Source organism: Simochromis diagramma, unplaced genomic scaffold (assembly GCF_900408965.1).
Source record: "Simochromis diagramma unplaced genomic scaffold, fSimDia1.1 OVJJ01000486.1, whole genome shotgun sequence".
In the NCBI taxonomy this organism is placed as follows: Eukaryota; Metazoa; Chordata; class Actinopteri; order Cichliformes; family Cichlidae; genus Simochromis; species Simochromis diagramma.
Window position 1 is genome coordinate 2870744 of NW_024387047.1, and position 20361 is coordinate 2891104.

General features: G+C 41.4%; 1 protein-coding gene across 1 annotated transcript in view; it reads left to right on the plus strand.

The window, feature by feature from the left end:
- Nucleotides 1–20156, plus strand: part of pwwp2b (PWWP domain containing 2B) — a 38937-nt gene extending 18781 nt beyond the window's left edge. Inside the window, exon 3 of the mRNA XM_040044688.1 lies at nucleotides 19900–20156. The gene's annotated coding sequence lies outside the window, so the exon portion shown is untranslated. The remainder of the gene's footprint in view (nucleotides 1–19899) is intronic.
- The last annotated feature ends 205 nt before the right edge of the window (nucleotides 20157–20361 follow it).

Genomic DNA, 20361 nt, shown 5'->3' on the forward strand with positions numbered 1-20361 from the left:
TGTCATTTGAAATTTGATGATGGTGTTACTGGGATGGCCCGAGTTGCTGTCATGGGTGTAAAGGCCAATAGCAGTGGATTCAGCACACAGCCTTGCAAAGAACACATTCTCAGTTAGTGTCACTGTCTGAGGGTGATTTGTGAGAAAGTCCTTTTTCCAGGTTGGATCATCTCTGATCCACTCAGGGTAAAAAATTCTGGATGGATAATTCTGGATATATATTTGACCAGAATTGATATTCATTTAAATTAGTTGGTTTCCTGGCACTGATGTGGTGTTTAAGCAGATTCCACAATATTTCGATTGGGTTGAGGTTGGTGCTTTGGGCAGGTCATCCCAGAAGCCAGCTTGCTTTGGTTTTAAGACGTGTTTAAGATCATTGTTCTGTTGAAATACGCAATTGTGTCCATGTTTCAACCGTCTATCTGTTGAACCGATGTGAATTTGAAGCATTTGGAGTCTTTTCTCTTTATTATCTCATTATTCCACACACTTTTGTGCAATGCATCAGTACCACTGGCTAAATATCTCATTTGTCTGACCATAAAACTTTTCTCCACAGGCCATTTGGCTTGTCCACGTGGGCAGCTGCAAATTTCAGTCGAGCTTGAAGGTGTCGATTTTGGAGCAGGGCCTACTTTCTTGGTTGGAACTCTCTCAGTCCATAGCGATATAAAACTCACTTTACTGTGGACACAAATTGAGTTTTACTGGTGTTTTACTGGAGTTTTACTGTTAGGATTCCAGTAGTTTCCAGTTCATGGCAGACTTGAGCCTTGGTGGTCCCATCCTAACTAATTTTCTTTCATCAGATAGTGACATTTTGTGTCTCCTTCCAGAACATCCATGACTTGTACTTACATACAGTTTGAACTGATGAGTCTACAGTTGTTTAGAAGAAATGGCTCCAAGAGACCTTCACAGCTTATGTTAATAAATAAACTGAGTTTCTTTGATTTTTTCATTATGTTGAGTATTGGTCAATCCAATGAATGCTGTCAAGTAAATCCTGTTTACGCTGGAAAATCTAAATTAAATTCAACCTTGTGCATCCAATTGTTTTTTTCTAAAGCCATTGAAGATGCATGCTGTGCATTCATTTGAGCCTGGAAAAGAACAGTTTTCCAGTCTTCAAAAACCATGCTCATGGCCCTCACATGAAAGCTTTGCCTATAGCAATTGCAGCTACATGGGCTGCAGATTTCAGACAGGGTGGGATGAAGGCCTGCGACAGAGTAGTTGAATATACTGGTGAAGACATGTGATGACTGGTCTGCACACGCTTTTAGAACCTTGCCTGGAATCCTGTCAGACCCGTCTTCGTGTATTTGTAGTTTTAGTGTGTGGGCTCTGGAGTCTCGGGTAGGGATGGGTATCGTTTAGGTTTTATCCGATACCAGTACCAAACCGGTACTTTTAAAAACAGTGCCGGTGCTTGAACCGGTGCTTAAAGAATGGAGAACACAAACTCATGTTTAGCTGTTTTTTTGTAAAAAGATAACAATGTTAGCCTTTTCTGCAGCTATGGGGCATATATGGTATCACTCTTGGCTGGAAGCAGTGCTTAAACAATGGAAAAAAAAACACCAATTTTGTCCAAAAACCTCTCATGTTTAGCTGTTTTCCCACTTTTTCTTTGGTCATTTTAGCCTTTTTGGCCAGGGTGAAGGGAGTATCTGCCATCAAACAAGACAACCGCATGTAACTACGACGGTGTTTGCTAGTTCACCTTACGTGCATTAATTTAATAACGTGGTTAGCCTCAACGTAAATTACACATGAACAACATTAAGCTACTCGCCCAGAGAAGAACGGCGGCTGCTGCCGCCATCATCATCCGTCACCAGGACTTTACTCTTCGGGTTTTTGGGGGATGTTGCTAACTCCGGGTCCGATAACAGGCACCACACCCGCAGTAGATGTGCTCGGTGTGAGGTCTCGCATTTCTCGGCTTTTAACAAAATGCTATACGTCGCTAGGTGTTTCGTCAGATTCGAGGTGTTACCTCCTTTGCACAGTATCAGCTTAAAGCACTTGTTGCAGGCTGCTGAGTTTGCATCTTTTGCTGTGAAGTACAGCCAGACTTTGACCGCTTCGCTTTGGGCATTTTTAATCTGTAGCTCTGCTCTAAAAGAACATACGTACCTGGGCCCGCCTACTACGCTTGCAAAGGTAAAATGATTGGCTAGAATCCAAAGTGTATGAGGAAAAAAAGCACCGAAATGTGCGCTGCTTTTCGGTCTGGTTACTACCGTTTATGTCAGAACCGGATACCGGTACCCATCCCTAGTCTCGGGGGGATTACCGTTATTGAGTTTCAATAAGGGCAGTTTTTATTTTCGTGAAGGAGTCGCTCTCATGACTCATCGAGTGACACCACTGACTAGCCAATCGTTGGCATCCAGTCTGTGGCAAACCAGTCGAGTTGAGTAGGTACTAGTAGGAAATAGCTGAATGTGTACAAAGAAGCAATTTACTTCCTCTACCAGTGTGCCGCCCCAACTTCCCAAGTCCACAAATGTTGTATTGCAGCCCCTGTACTCAGCAATATCCTGTATTCCCTGCCACACTCACCGAGGGTCTTGTTCTCCAGAGGGGTGGGAGGGTGATCACAAATTTGTCAGCCAGGAGGCCATAATTGGTGTCCCATGTAAAGGCGCTTTATTTTTTTAAAAACATTTTTTAGGTTTTTACTGGCTCATATCATGGGTTAGGTTTTTTACTTGTTGCTGGTTAGGCTCTAAAAACAAACTGATTATAACTGACAGACGATTGTGATTCTCATCACATTCCTCCTGATCACTGAAAAACAAAGCTTACCCAGTGCATTTAAGGTTACGTCCACACTAATGCAGTTTGAAAAATGCAGACTTTCTAAACGATGACGCATTTTAGTCATGTGATGCAGTCATGTGACCAATTAAACAAAGATAGCGGAGGGCATTATACAGCAGTTGTTTTGATTGCTCTCAATTTTGACAGCCCTAAAAAAAAAGATTAATATCAGTTTGTACATGTTCCAGATAGCTTTTCTTCAAATTCTTTAATTCTCACTCGCTTTGCGCATGTGCAGGACTGGAACGTAAGCGTTTTGGGCCATTTCAATGTGGACGCACAACTTTGTGAAAACGACTGAAAACGCTAGTGTGGGCGCGGAGCGTTTTCAGTCGGAAACACCGTTTTCAAATCTATCCGGGCTAGTGTGGACGTAGCCTAAATGTGACGCCCAGGGGTACATTAGTGTGTCAGTATGTGAGAAACAGGGAGTGAGGCACTGTGCTCAAAGCACCTGCGCCCAAGGACACCTTTGATACACCAGCAACAGTATTTGACACCGTGGGAAGGAGAAATTTTCTTTCAGTTTGCTGGTTTAAGCTTTTAAGCCTCTGTATATTCTAATTTAAATACTACGGTACATGATATATGGCTTTAACTATATTCTACGAGCGTCAAAGCTATTACTTTGTTGGTTTTGCTGGCTGTCAGGCACGCCTATGAATACAGCAAGAGCAGCCAATGACAGAAATATGATCACAATTCCTTTGTGAAATGATCTGACCTCCTCTGTTTGTGTCATTTTATAATGAGGCACACCTAACCCGGCTGCTTATGCAGCCTAATAAAACCCCAAAGGCTCATTTGTAAATATATTTTAACCGCATTTGATTATAAATTCACCAGCTGCTGGGTGCAGGGTAACTCATGATTAAAGTCTGTGCGCCAATCAAATTACCCTCTAGAAAGCTGTGCCAGCGATGAAACGGGCTGACACATATTAGACAGAAATGCGTGAGAAGGTGCCGTGTACGTTGTGGGTTGAGGGTGGTGGATTTCTTTCTTTTTTTGGCACGCAGCATGATCAGCATTGTAATAATATCTCCCCATCGTTCATCTGTCATTTTTCTGGTCCATGGTCACACATTCCTTGCATGTGCTAGTATTTACAGCATTGCTTATCTGCTGGTATCTCTTTCTGTTTGGCTTTTCAAAGTTTATCCTTCAATAGTTGTGTGCCCTCAGGCTGCTCTAGTCCTACTTTATCTGTCGATTATTTTGAACCACAGCGTGTTGCCAACATCAAAAGCATCTGGCACCATAGAAAAGGACATTCCAAGATCATCGACTCACCCGCAGTGAGTCAGGCAGGCACACACACACACACACACACACACACACACACACACACACACACACACACACACACACAGAATGTTCTCAGTGAACTGTACAGATTGAGGTTTGGAGTTTAGCTTAAGGATGTTACATCAAGAACGGTTTCTGTCTGCGATTGCGCAACGTGATAATGCGATACCTGACAATGGAGCTGGTGTCTGTAAAGAATGGATTAGATAACATACGTGTGTACAGTCTGGGTGTGTGTCAGAGCCTATAACAGTTTTATCTGTGATTCAGCAACGTGGCGCTGTGATTGATGCTAGCTTAAATGTGCAAAAACAGAAACAGCAGTGTGTGCTGTGGGTGTAGATTTTTCATATCTAGCATTGAGACTGAACTCGTGTCCTTTGTGAGTGCATCGGTGTGTGTGCAGCCCAGCCCCGCAGCTATGCTGATCCCATCTGTGAACTCTGCCTCCTCACAGCTTGATACCAGCACCACCTCCATTGTCTCACTAATCCAGGACTGTTAACATTGCAGCGCCACAACAGGCGCTTACTGGAGCTCCGGATGGCTCTTAAAAACTCTCTCCACTAAACAGACTGCAATCTAATTAACATGGCCAGGGGTTCAGGATGGGTGGGGGCGTATGTGTATGTGTGTGTGTGTGGGAGTAAGGTTAACAGGATCCACTGGGATTAACTGCCTTTCGATTATCGGGTAAGCCTGTGCTGCTACAGGTGTTAATATGAAAATGGCTGCAGTCAGGATCGACTGCATTAATGTGTAATATCAGTCACTGATTCAGGTGGCCCACAGCTTCTTTGTATGATCTCATTGACTGTCAGATTGATGCTTTGATGTGTGATGAATGACAGGAAACAGTACCACCAAATGAGACCTCAAGTATGAGAGTGTTGGTGTGAAAATCCCACCCTCAAGCAGTCCCTGTTATCCAGGTAATGATAGTGATCTTATACTTGATCGGGCCACATTATTAAAGAAAACCCATCATTAGATCACCTTTAGTGAATTTAAGAATGACAGAGTAGAGCTACTTTCAGCTTATTCACAAGCATTCGCCACAGCGTGTGGCGTGTTTGGTTTGGCAGATTTTCACACTGGATGTCCGTCCCAGAATCAAACTGGGAAGCTAGATGTGTAAACCACTACACAACGGAGCCACCAAGGATTACAGACTACACTTCAATTCATTTTGCAATAAAGGGTTGTAATCTCAGGGTTTACTGGCTCGGCCAAACCTTTACTGGTCAGATGTGTAAGTGGACTGGCCATTTGGAACGACATTTATACAGTGCTTTTCTGTTTCCACTGGGCAATCGAAGCTAAGCTGCAGGCTACATTTAATAATACATTCATACAGCGCCTTAATATACTTTAAGCACTAGATATCCTGACTGGACTCACAGCCACTGTTTACAAAACAATGTATAAGCAGTGGCTGTGAATTTCTGTGTTTGTGGACTGCAACAGATTTGCATGTTGTTAGCTTGTAGCCAGCTATTGTTGTGTAGCCGGCTCGTTGTTAGCTATCCAGAGACATGTCTGATCTGCTGACAATTAGTAACTGCGACAATATCGGGAATAAACAAGCATGTTTATGCACGTTTGAGCCCTGACTTGAGTTTACAAGATGAGGCTTGAGGTAAGGAGGAAGTGCTGGAGGAGGTGAAAGATGAGTGTCAGGGACCAAGCAGTAAAGCATAAAGGACACAGGTGTTTAATTCAAAAAGGGGTTTTATTGACCCAAAACTATGAAAAGATATTTAACGAAGCCAAAACTTAAACAGGTAGACCAATAAAAGAGGTCAACTCAATAGACTAAACTCAAGATACCCCCCACAGCAATGAAGCATGTGGTTTCATCCGATTAGGCTGTAGTGGCACTTCAACTCTCCCAGCCCTTTGACACACCTTTTGCCAGACAGGAGGAGAAGCCAAACCCCAGGTAACTCAAACAAAGAAAGATGTATTAACATCACATAAAACAGAAATTTGAACTTGCAGTGTTAATATGTGTGCACGCCATATAAACATTGGAAGGTGTGATGTTCTGACTTGTATTTCTGACTAAACTAAAGTGAATCAGCTGGTGGTGAGGTGTGGAGCTCACCATGTGTGGCTTGTCATCACAATGAGAATAAGATAATGACAATAAACATCTACAAATGTGCAAGATTTTAAGGGATTGCATATCTGCCGTTTCCGATTTAAATGCTCTGGCCAAAGCAGAAAACTAATTAAGCCAGTTAATTTGAATAAGTCCAGATTTAAGAAAGAACTGCAATAAAAGTACATCAAATGAAACCTTACATTTGACATATTTAGTTCATATTTTGGAGGACAGATTGGAGCCTCTTGGGCATGATGTTGAGATGTTTTGCATTTCTTTGAGCAGATGATGCTTTTCAGCTGTTATTTCCTGGAGGGTTTTTTTTTTTGTTGCGCTGCCTTCCGCTTTAACATACTCCCATCATCTTTGATTTAAATCATATTAGGGAACATGCCCGTTCAGATCACAGCTATCCCTGTTTTCTTCTCTAAAGCTCTCGTGTGATTGTTGCTGTAGGGTCAAACTTGTTGAGACTTAAAGTCATCTTTTCATCCAGTATGAGATTTATTTATATAAATCCCACATTTTGCCTTCATGTGCTCCATGTTTCACGGTGGGCTCTATGCACACTCTTTAGCAGACTGGTGCTAGTACCAGTTATGGCAGTGCTAGCTCCTACATGACCATCACAAACTTTATGGTGTGCAAGAACCCTTTGAAAGAACTGGGTTCGGAGTATTGTTTTAATCTGGTTCTAATTTGACCCCTTTAGCTCTTGGCTATTTTTACTTCGGCCTCAAACATCTCCAAATTCTGTCCATAGCAGACCCACAAGTGTAAAGCCAAACTAAACAACTTTAAGCGCTTTGCTCAGGAGACACTTGGCTGAGCTTTCACAAAGAGTAAATCTCTCCGTCCTCAGATAGAGATCTGAGAAATGGCAGGAAAAGGTCTTATCAAATCAAAATTTAAAAATAGAGAGCCTCTTCAGAATTATAACACAACAGCACTGAAGCATCCAGTCCAGTCTCACGAGGTCTAGGTGGACCGCTTATCTAAAACCTGCATGAACAGAAAGACTGTTTGCAGCAAACAAAAGAGCTTCAGTCTATACATAAGGAAATCATTAACATTTGGACTAGTCTGTGTGTGTGTGTTTTGTTCCATCCTTTGCATGGCTTCATATCACACTGGGAGAGTTTCACAAGCTGACTGTTTCGTCTGTTCGAGTCTTTTATTTAGAAAATTGACCAGAGCCTGTTTCAGTAAGACGGTGTTTGACTGTGGCTTAGATAAACCAAATGGTCGGACTGCAGATAAATCCAATAATCCATCTGTTGCACGAATCAGCTTAATCATTGACTCTTAAGGTGGACTTCCATACGACAAATTCTGAGAATATTAAGAAGAATGGCTGACCAGGCGTATTGAACACCTCTGCTCTGTGTACTGCGGCAGAAAGCGTCTTTGAAAGAATTCAGAGGTAATGAGGAGAAAATTCAGCAAACAGTGTAAGATTAAAAAAAAGGGTTACAACTCAGGTTTTTACAGGAATAAAGAAATAATTATACTGCATGTACATGTTAGTGGTGCGTAAGTAATTTTAAATAATGCATAATTTCCTGGTTATTTAGAGGAAAAACAAACAATACTTCACGTTTTTACATCATAAGTATGCTGATTGTTTTAGGGCCTGAGCCGTATTATCGAGTGCTTTAACCTTGCCTAACGTCCAGATATTTTACAGGAAAGCAGACCGTATCTAACTATGGTGTAACTCATTGTAAGTAGTGCGCAATTACCTGGTAATCTTGCAGAAAAACTGTGTTTTTCCATCTTACATCAACAGCATGCTATAATTTTTTTTACATCGATCTTTAATATTCATTATGTTGATGTGCACGATGGATTTCTATTACTGGCTTGTCCTTTTTTACTTACACTGTTCTTAAAATTACGGCAGTGAGTGTGACGCTTGTCTCTTTTCCATATTATGGTCCACACCTGGAAAAGTACAGAATATGTTAGAAGTTTGCTTAAAATTACTTATGTACTATTTAGGTTTACTTACGGTTTAATCTCTTCTTTACTTCCTGTAAAAATCTTTCTTATTCTAGTGTACCTAACTTCAAGTATTTGTATGTAAATGTAATTACACTGCAATTTTAAATAATGCTAATGCTAATGCTAACATTCCATTCAATTACAGGGAAATTGCCTTGAGTTGCGTGACGTATTATAAAGTGTTACTGTTTCTTTTCCTTGTTAAACAGCTCAGTTTACATAATCTATGAGCAAAACTGAAACTGGTCATAGTTTGGATTAGATAACACAAATAGCCACACTTCAGGTTGATGTTTAAAGCCATCTTATTGCACAACACCCTTCAAACCCTGACTGTTGTAAGTGTGACTATAGTACAGCTAACGGGTAAATTAAGACTTTAGCCAGCCGCTCAGCTGTATCCAGGCAGAAAATGTACGTCGAGAACCTGAAGAGGGTACATGGAAAAATCAACAGGATGAAGCTGGCTAATGACTGAATGATACAGTTTAAGAGGACGTTGCTGACACCCTTTCAACAAAATCTGTAACATGAAGATGTAATAAATGTTTTTGGGGTTTTTTGTAGTAATTCACGAGTCAGGAGGTTCCTCTTTGTTGTTGGGTGTCACTGATTGTCACAGTGTTAACATCATGCCTCAGGCTTAGTTGGCCTGAGGGTAAGGTCTCTCTCTTTTTAAAAAAATTAGTCACCCTTTACCCTGCATGCCGGTCTAAAGCACTTGAAAACATTCCCAGATTTGTAGGATATTTTTAGCAAAATGGGAGCAGAGAGCTGCTTCTGGGAGGCTTTCAAAATACAATGTAATACATCTGCAATGCATCTGGTAGAATCACAAGGGCCTGTTTGAGTGAGTTCAATCAGCTCTAGCATCTGCGTCAGGCTTACAGTTCCTTCTAAATAAGGTCAGATTAGAGGGAACTTCAATTAGATCAAGTGTACAGTCCATACTTTTCTCACAGTTGCAAACCATGTTGAGTCAGTGTGTCAGTCTAAATTAGTGCACAGCTAAAACGATAGCTTCCTGCGTTTTGGCAGGAAGCTGCAGTTTTGATTCTCACAAAGGTCAACACTGTCCAAAAGCACAAACTGGCCTGTCATTAGGCTGGACAGGTTTACTTAACTCTCACTTCTCGTCATTATTAATATAAAAAAATCCCTAAAGTCCTCGAGGTTTATAGCACTTCTGCAGCCTTGGTGCAGATTTATTTATTTATTTTTAAATTACATAATAAGGCAAAGTACAAGCAGCCATGTATTTACCTCCAGCACTTTAAGGTCTCAACTCAGCTTTCTGCAAGAAAAGAAACTGGATCTTTGCTCAGGCTGTGGTTAAGCCAAGGAGCTTACTTTCTTATTGTAAGTCAAAGCAGCTGAGTTTGCATAGCTTCCACCTCCTGTGGCCTGGGAACTGTTGATTCTTCAATATTTCCGTGTGTGTGTGTGTATCTGCGCGCGCATGTGGTTGTCAGCTCAAAATCGTGCAGAGTAAATGCGTGCATCCTGAAGGCAAGAGAGCTTTCTTTATACACTCCCTGCCCCCTCCCCCAATATCTGACATTCTTTGGCCTTGTATGGCAGATCAGCATCAGATGTTGCTCCTAAGGAGAAGAATAACGACAGCTCGGTAAGTCTTCTGTGCACCACCGCCCTCCCCGCAGCGGGTAAAAGAAGCAGCTCAACTTATTCCACAACTGTAGCTAAATATCCAGCCTCCACAGCTGGAAAAGCATGCCGACATCTACACTGGGGACTGTGGTAAACCCTTTGAAAAGTTCTGCATGCTTTCACTGGGATAATACCTGACATGAAGAAATGATAAATGTGCAGAAGAAAGCACAAGTTTAAGCTTTCCTCCTTACTCTCTCGTTGTCTTTCTCTCCCTACAGTATGCTGATGAGTCAGTGTTTCGGGCTTGATTGCGGGCTGTTTTTCCCGGAAATGCCAACATGCGTGTTCATACCCATAGCTGCACAGTCATTATCTCTGCCTGTCCATGTGAAAAACACAGAGATTTTAAACAGGGATCAGTATCACTCATCAACGAGTCTCTTTCACAAGGGTGAACATCAACATGAACGAAGTGTACCTTGCTGATAACGATTGCCATTTTTACCTGTAATTGCTGCTTTGAGCTTTGAGATGTCAGATGAGGTTCAGTTAGTGCTTTTCACTCAGTCTGGTGCTTTTCAGGAAACGTTTACAGTGATTTTTGAACTGTGACCTGAGTGGATTCAAGAAAAACATACACTATTGAGCCAAAAAATTACAGTGAATGTTTGTTATATGCTGTATTTGGTTGCCTCTGAACATGATGCAGGCCAAAAACCTCACCTTTGCTCTCATCTGTCCAAAGAACATTGTTCCAGAAGTCCTATGGTTTGTTCATACAGAGCTTTGCAAAGATAAGCTGTGCTGCCATGTTCTCTTAAGAGGAAATAGGCACCTCCTCGCCACCCTTCTAAACAAGTCATACTTCTTCAGTCTTTTTTCTCACTTAATGATGATTTGGTAATCCAGTGTGTTCAATTAGCGGCTAATAGTTAATACGCACCCTCTTAATTCTTATAGAGTCCTGTGAGAGCTTTCTCTTTTACATTGCTTTTCCTACAAATTCTGCACATTCATGTCCAGATATCAGGATACAGGATGCTACTTTCTTGGAGACAATGATCAAAACAGAGCCTTCGAAATGCTTATTTCTTCAGAAAATTTGTGCACGCAATTTGTTGATTTGGTAGCTTGGTTGAAATGCACAACCCACTATTTTGTTTTATTAATTTGAGTGTGACGGCCCCTGGGCTCTGCGCTGTGGCAGACACACTCGAATTAAGCTACCACATTTTACTTTCTAAGCTCATCTGTGTTCTGCTAGTTTAAATGTTGATGACTAATTCTCACCTTGAATATGAATTTTACATTCTAGCGATACATCTTTAAATTAAAAAGAAATAAAGGATTGTTTGAATATTCATGGAAGCCGTACCATTTGGAAGCTAACAAATTCACGGGAATTAATCAAGGTTAAATGTTTCCCAGTAGCGTGCACGTGTATGAAAACCTGAAGAGGAAAATTCACTGTTGGAGGCCAGTGAAACACACAAAGGGAAGTCTCTTTCATCTCTAATGGCTGAAGGACGGCGGTGAAATCCAGCAGAGACATAGCCCATTTCTCACTCAGAATTACCTCGGGCCATGGCGGTATCTAAGTGACACCTCGCTGCCTGACAGGTTTTCCACTCATCTCATTGACAGCTCCAGCCCCCAGAAGAGTGACTCACACACGCACACGCACATTTTATCGGCAGGGAAGAAATCGATGGCTGTCGCTGACAGCACAGAGCACTTGGCGCTGCATATCAGCTACAGCCATCTTTCACATGTTTAAATGAATCCAGCAGAATGCACGCACTGTATCTTTGATTCACCCTTAATCAGAGCAGCAATTAATTACCCCCCAATTAAATCTGGAGCAATCTGTGTTTAATTCGATAGCAGATCTGAATTAATTACCATCATTGCTTCCCTCTACAGCTGAGGTGAAATGGAATATCTTAATGAAATTCACCCCCCGGTGCACAGGCTGCTCTTCTCAACGCACACAAGAATGTGCAAACGAATGCTCATGCAACAGCAAACATACCATATGCATGCACCTGGTGATTGTGAGCTTATTCAGGGTCTGAATCACTTCTGGACTGAATCAGAGTCAGAGTGGAATTTTATAGGACAGGATGGTGAACAAAGGGGAAAAAATGAAGCAGCAACATCCTGAAGAATCAAGTCAGTTTTTCTCTGTTTTGTAGCCAGTTTTTCATTATTAACACCGTCAGTTATATACATGGTAAGCGTGATTTAAGAATGGAAGGATTAAACATTTTGAAGGGAGTGCTGTTGTTTTTTTAAATATGCCAGTGCCCCCTTTAACCCTCAGATGGGCACGTACATGCTTTCTTAAACACACACTTCCTAGGTGAATGACTCCTTTTTCCACCAGCTTCTTGTTTATTTTCTAGCCATGTCCTTATGCAGGGTCAGTAAATGACAGAATACAGCATGAAGGTCAGTGACCATGTTACAGGAGATATTCTCACTGTGGTTTCCTTCAGCCTCACTCAGACCCAACAATGTTTGAGCACTGCTTTAACAAGGACATATGGAATTTGTGGCTGGGATCATAGAGGGTTGTAGAAGGTACTGATGGAGGCAACAGCAGCCCCTACATACAATTTTGATCGTGGCTCAAGAGTTGGCAGTTTGTCTTGTAATCGGAAGGTTGCCGGTTCGAGCCCCGGGTCGGACAGTCTCGGTCATTGTGTCCTTGGGCAAGACACTTCACCCGTTGCCTACTGGTGGTGGTCAGAGGGCCCGGTGGCGCCAGTGTCCGGCAGCCTCACCTCTGTCAGTGCGCCCCAGGGCAGCTGTGGCTACAATGTAGCTGCCATCACCAGTGTGTGGATGACTGAATGTAGTGTAAAGCACTTTGGGGTCCTTAGGGACTAAAGTAAAGCGCTGTACAAATACAGGCCTTTTACCAATTTCTGTAGAAATACAGAGGCTGTGGAGTCATTTTAGACAGGAAAGAATCGTGACTGTACCCTTTCCTGCTGGGGACAAAAGACAGATATTAGTGTATGTTAGCAGGGTTTTGTTGTTCGGCGAGCCTCAAAATTGCTATAGTCGCTGGAACGGTTCAGGCTTTAACGTTAGTCTAAGCTAAGAAGGAACTTAATTTAAAGTGAAATTATCCAATCATATGGGAACTATTGTTCCCTAAATGTAAAGAAACATGCAGTGTAGTGCTGAGCAGTTAAAACAAGCAAACATTCCTGTGGCGTTTTAGTTTACACTCACAACAATAAAGTCTGCTTAAATAAAAGTTGATTACAGGCAAGACAGGGCAAGTTTATTTATAATAGCACCTTTCAAACACCGCAGTCATTCAAGGAGCTTTACAAGATAAAATTTAAACACAAAAACAAGAAGCACTCCAGGAGCGCAAACCTCCGCCCAGGCAGCTCACTCTTACATTTGAGGGATAGTATTATTTTTTTCTATATAAATATTATGTAGGAGTAGATAATGAATAAAAGGTACTGATAAATAAATAAGTGGACATAAATAACTTGAGTGCATTATAAAATGTTGTACTACAGTATGTTTCTAACTAACTAGGCACCTCGTGCTCTTTCTCTCGACACATTTTTGGGGGGTAACTTGGAAAAAAAGATGTGAAATCAGGTATAATGTGACTCGTTTTTTGGATGCAAACTATAATGTGACATTTAGAATCCCCATATACCTGCATCATTGCCTAAATGTTGTCAGTACAAACAATACAACATGGTTTTAAATAGCTTTATATAGCATTATTATCACTTTGACCTTCAGAACAGTCTGGTGACCGTGACGGAGAGCTCAGCGGTCAAATGTGATATATGTTAAATCTTTATATGGTGTTTTCCATGTGTTGGTTATACTCACTACACTTGTAAGAGTCATAATTTCAAAGTTATACAACTTTTTTGTTGATTTTCAACCAAAAGCTATTATGTTATTGTTGACCTTAAAGACTGTGTATGTGGATGTGAGCCAACTGTTAATGTAAACATGAGGTATCGTATTTACAGACAGAATAAGGACGTGCATGCAGGCAGAAGCTACCAGAAACACCCCCTTGGTGTAGGAAATAAAAGAAGAAAAAAAGAAAAACAAGGCAGAAATAATAGAAATAACACAGCTCATCTAAAATACACTTCTTGGTGACCATTTGTGTAATTACAGCAACTTTTAACATCATAAAAATGTCTTGCTACAGTGTTACAAGGCTACTTGTTGCCATGTTTTGATTTAGTATTCATTAAGTTTGAATCCTGACTTTGAATAACAATAAACTTGACAAGAATCATATTTGTATTTGCTGTAAACTCATTCCTTCTTTCTATATTATTGTGAGTAAGGTTGAAAAAAATTGGCACACGACTCTTTGCATTCCTTTGAAAAACCTGTACATCCTTGTCTCCTAATTAATTAAGGAGCTAAGTAGCACAGAGCTGCTGCTAATCAAATGCACTTGATTATCTGATCATCAGCAAGTGTGGCCATTTCTATTAAAGCAGATGATTTGAGAGTTTTCTCGTCTGGAGCATTCGGGTTCATGCTACATCTACCCGGCAAATTCACCCCAATTTTAGACCACACAATGTTTAGAGAAAACCCAAGAACTACATCTCGTACTCCACAGGCCTCAGTTAGCATGCTAAATGTTAAATGTTCAGGACAGTACATTTAGAAAAAGACTGAACAAATATTCCTTGTAGGAAGGGTTGTGCAAAAGAAAGTCTGAACATGGCAGCATGTTTTAGGTTTGCAAACAACCACAAAACTTCTAGAATAAGGTCCTTTTGGACAGACGAGACCAAAGAAGCGATATCTGACCCAAACCAAATACAGCATATTAGCACAAAATGATACCAACTGTCGAGCACGGTGGTGTAGGAGGGATGATCTGAGCTTGTTTTACAGTCACAGGGTACCTTACAGTCACTCAGTCAACCATGAACATCTCTGTACACAAAAGTGGAGTCAAATGTGAGGCCGTCTTACAGTCAAAGTTTGAGAGAGCTGTGCATAAGTGAATGCCTGCAAATTTCAATGAATGGAAGTAACGATTTAAAGAAATGTGGGCCAAAATTCATCCACGGTGATGTGAGAGGCTGATAAAGTCACACAGAAAAGAATGACTTCAAGTTATTTCAGCTAAAGGTAGTCTTACAAGCTACAGGCTATTGAATCAGCTGCTGACACTTCATTTGCCTGTGTTTAGTTGTTGTTGTGCCACTTTTACAGCTCTTTCTTGCGTCATAAATGAATAAAAAAATATAAAATATATGTGTTCAAGGAAAGCAGGTATAAACCAGCATCCACAACAACATTTCATATCAGAAAATCTCAATATGAACTATGGCTCTAGTATCCTCACCTACTCGTGTACTGTAGTTTTTGATTAACCTTCCAGGCTTCTTTCTTCTTTTTACATATTATCGTTTTACAAAGCACAAAGACTGTAAGTAATGGGTTACACACACACATCCCGTTTTTAACCCATGCTAGGTGTGGCATGAGGTGTCTCAGAGTTTGCGGGAAGCATGCCGTGACTAATAGACTGTGACTGTGTCATTGTGGCCATCCATGAAATAGTGGCTCAACCTGTGGCTGAGACAGGATGAACTGTTGCATAGGAACCAGGATAATTTTATTCAGTGAAAGAAACGTCTTTAAATTCCTGAAGTTTGTGAGTTTCACCGTAAAGGTTCTCGCTTACTGAATACTGACCTCAGGCTTCAGCAACATGCACTAGGTTATTGAAAAAGAGGATTTAGTGTCTGTTTAAAAGCCGTGTTGAATCATGCTGTGATTCACAGTTTATGCTTTATTCTATTAGTTTGCTCTGCATCATACAGAACAATACAGTGGTAGGCACAAGACAGGAGTGGTCTGCGCTGGCCGTCCCACAGAACATTTACAGCCCTGGGTGGAGGCGTTTATCACCTAATAAAACTGCACGGATTCCTTTTCAATTAAAGATTAACCTCTGTGTTATTAAAGGCTAATCCCAATACTTGAAGCCTCTAAATCAGGTTATTCTGTGATGCTATTTTTTAGTACGTTTTCTCCAATGGAAAAAATAAAAACGCAGGCGTGACCAAATATTTTTCATAAGGTAATAAAAGCTCCTCGTATAATATTACAAGATCCAGCTGTGGTCACATTGAGGATGTATGACAGAAACAGGAAAGATATTCAGTTTTTAATAAAATGCCAAGACCCATATGGTCCAACCCTGAATAACTATGTTGTGAAACACAGCAGTGCTGTATGCAGCTCAGGGTTTGACTCATCCTGTAATAAAAATACCACATCTGCTTTCTTAAAGCTGCCCGACAACTCTATCTGTGCTTTCTCACCACCACTGTCAAGGGTTGCAGGATTAGGACCCAAATGCAGACTCTGACAGACAGAATAACTAAAAGCGAGTCCTTTATTAAAGCTGGTGAAAAATCCACAGAATACAAAAGTCCACAGGCAAAGGAAACCAGAATTTAAAACAGACAGACCACAGTGGATGGAAAACAGATGCTCTGTCAAGAAGTAAAAGGAAAGAGAGGGCTTAAATACTCTCGCTGACAGAGCTGAAAGTGAGCTTATTAAGAGCTAATTAAGTAAAATGACAAAGGAAGTGAAACTAGACACTAAATACAACTATACAAGGGAACAAGGTTACCTTCACTCAGGGAACACTGGAAGACAAACAGGCAGCATCTAAAGGAATATCATGGAAATCAACTTAAAGCAGCAAAGCTTTAAGTTGAATATAGAACTCATAAAGACCTCAAACAAGGAAACTACAAATTCAAAACTCCGCATGGCAACAACTGCTTCCTCACTGCAAATGTGTCGATGTACCACCCTCTCATCTGTTTAATTCATTTCAGTTATTTTATTTATATACCCCAACAATCAGGTGACCCCCCTCTGAGGGAGCACTTGGTAACAGTGGGAAGAAAAAACTCTCTTTTAACAGGAAGAAATCTCAGGAGCAACCAGGCTCAGAAAAGAGAGTAAAGAACATCCTTTATATATTGTCTGATTTCATGAGAAACATTATTTGAGAGTTTTATTCAGCAGAACTTGAAAGTAGAGAAAACTCTGTGATTTCTGGGGTCAGAGAGTAAAGCGGTCGGCGGCCATTTTCCCATAAACTTTCACACAATTGTTTTGAAAGCAGAGGAGTTGCCCCCTGCTGGCGATTAGAAAGATTACAGGTTTAAGGCACCTCCACATCACACCCAGAAGTGATGTCGATTTTGTATATATATATATAGCTTCTAAAAAAATTTTAACTATTACTATTTTTTTTTCCTGCTGGCCACAAGATAAAGAAGATGATTTTTACTTTTTTTTTTTTTTGTCAATTTACTTAACAAGGATGAAACTTTGTGATGCTTGCTCCACAATCCTCAATCTGAACAGTATAAACAACTCAAGCATAAGAATTATAACTGTATACTTTTATTGTGGGTGTTTGTCAAAGAATGAATGATCATAAGCTGCACTGCTTTGATTGGCACAAATACTGCTGGTGGTGATGCCCACTAAACATAATCATGTTAATCGTTTTTATGACTACAAACTCGAGCAAGTGTCACATCTGCAGCCACATCCGCTTGTTTTGGCGTTTGACTGCACACCTTCACTTTTCCTAGTCACACATTTGCTGCTAACTGTTCATTGCTGCAGTTGCTGCAGTCTAGTTGCACTGCACTTCCCAAATGTCATCTGTCAGTCAAACTAAATGTGTGCACTGTGACATTTTCCTTGTTTTGGATTTTCTTTGGAGAAGGTACGAACTTCCCAAGTCGCTGGATTTTTTTGTTTTTCTTTGCCTCCGGCACCGATCAAGGCTTATGTTTATCCAGCCTTTTTTGTGTGTTTGCGTTTCCACTTATGATTTTCCTATTTCGTTGCTGTGAATAGCTGCAGAGTTGCAAAGTGAGCGCCTTTATTCGCTGCTCCTGAATTCCTTCTTGATATGCAGATATTTCCGCTTCCATTGACAAGTCTCCAGGTTTGGAAGGACAGCAGGTTATGGTGAGAGGTAATGATGTGGAAAGCCGTGCTGGAGGAAGTGGCGAGGGCGAGAGGGGGCCGTGACAGCTGTCACGCAGTAACAAACGCCTCCCTCTGTGAATGGACACTCAGAGATGAGGAGTGGGTGGGGGTGGGTGAGGAGGATGGGGTGGTGTGTGCGTTGGGGTTGGGGTAGGGGGGCTCCTTCACTGCACAGCTGCCACAGACCTGTCACTCAGGATGTTATCTCGCCCCCTCCTCTGGTCTGGATAATGGGCTTCTGGTCAGTGTGGGCATTAGCCACACATCTCTGCAGTGACTCCTGGACACCAGCCATTACTTCTCAGTGATGCCCCTCAAAAGCTGTTTAAGTTACCATGAATCATACTTCCTGAAAGAACTTCTCAGTCCTTACTAACGAGTGAATAATTTATAACCGCACAGTGGTCCATTTGTCTTGACTTTAGGTTCACAAGGACAGCTAATAGTAGACTGACTGAATTCAATCAATACAATCAATGCATGCAGTGGCGCAGTTGCACCCAATTAAATGAAAGTCTTCACAGCAAACCACAGGTCTTTCATCAGCCAGTGGATGGTTCTGAGTAGGTCCAACACTGCCACCCAGTGGTACCACAGGGACAACTGACAGGTTCAATATTTAACTCGATCAGTCAACTTCAAAAGCACATGAGCACACCGTGCACAGCACTAAATATGAGTTTAGTGTGATAATTAGCGCGACATTAAAACCAGCTCACAGCACTGGCCTTGCCGTCACAGCACAGTTCTGCTGGGAAATGTTGGGTCTTGGCGTTACTTTGACACGTACCACGCAGTTCAAATACTTTCATAGCACCGCCACAGAAGTGGCACTCTCCAGCTCCCACCAGTGTGTCCCACCACAAAAACCCAAAGGTGTTTGAAATACTTAGATCCCAATCTTCAGAAGCCAATCTGCAAATTACAGGAGAGCAAAAAACCCACTGCCTGCCTGATGCTGATGCTTTGCTTTACTTGGATATCAAACCTGAGACTTTCCTCACCAGATGTGTTATCTGCAGGAATATTTTTCACTTTGAACTAACCCTTTTTTGAGTTTTGCACGTGCAAGACATCCACGTAACAGTCCAGTCTTTAGATTAACAACTATAGTCAACTCACATGGTAAATAGAAGGAGCTGTGTACACTGACTCTGACTCAAGTCAAATATGTGAATAAGAGCTTTCACAGGGCACTCTGCAGTCATCTAAAATAATAAGTACACCAAATGATTCAGCAGCTTGTGGAACAACATTAGCAGCAATAACATGAAGCATTAGTTTTCTGAATGACTTTATTAATATTTTACATCATTGTAGAGGAGACTCGGTGCACTCTTCTTTACAGTTTTGCTTCTGTTCAGTGATGTCGGTGGGCATTCGTTTATGCACAGCTCTCTACAGGTGCAGCCACTGCAACACTTTCACTCCTTTGAGCTATTCTGCTCTAGATTTGCTGCTGTGCCTGGGATCAGTGTTCTGCTATGTGACCAGTTACTAAAAGATGCTGTTTTTTTTCTCTCCTTTTAATTCAGTGCTCATTTTAAAGTTGAGTCCTTCAACGTGTGGAGGGGTAACAAAATAGGAGAAAAAGTAAACACTTGGTGAAACATCACTTTAGTATCATAACACTAAAAAGCCAAATTTTACTTTCACTAAAGGCCTTCAGCATGATATATATATATATATATATAAAAGCCTTTCACAGCGTCCACTCACAAGTAGCAGCAGACATAAACATGTGTTGAAATCTGCACTGCTCAAGAAATTGAAGGAACATTATTTAATCAGAATTTAGCATTAGGTCAGTTAAACTTCTGGCATATTGATCTGGAGCTGCTTTGGTGTTAGTGAAATTATTAACAGGTGCAGAAAAGGGACCACAGTGAGACAACCTCAAAACAGAAATGGTTTCACAGGTGGAGTTTACTGACATTTATTTCTCTCTTCATCTTTTCTGTTTGTTTCTCCAGTTTTGCTTTTGGATAGATTCCTGGACCCTGCAGAGGTTGCACAGCTGGTCCAGCTCCTCCAGGATAGCAAATCAATACGTGCCACTGCCAGAAGGTTTGCTGTGTTTCCAAGCACAGTCTGAAGAACATGGAGGAGATTCCAGGAGACAGTTACTCTAGGAGAGCTGGACAGGGCCATGGAAGGTCTTTAACCCATCAGCAGGACTCGTATCTGCTCCTTTCTGCAAGGACGAACAGGATGAGCCCTGCCAGAGCTACAAAATGACCTCCAGCAGGTCACTGGTGTGAACGTTTCTGACCAAACAATCAAAAAGAGACTTCACGAGGATGGCCTGAGGGCTATCCTCACTGCCCAGCACCGTAGAGCCCAGCTGGCATTTGCAATAGAATACCAGCATCAGCAGGTCCATCACCGCTGTGCTGTGCTTTTCACAGATGAGATCAGGTTCACCCTGAGCACGT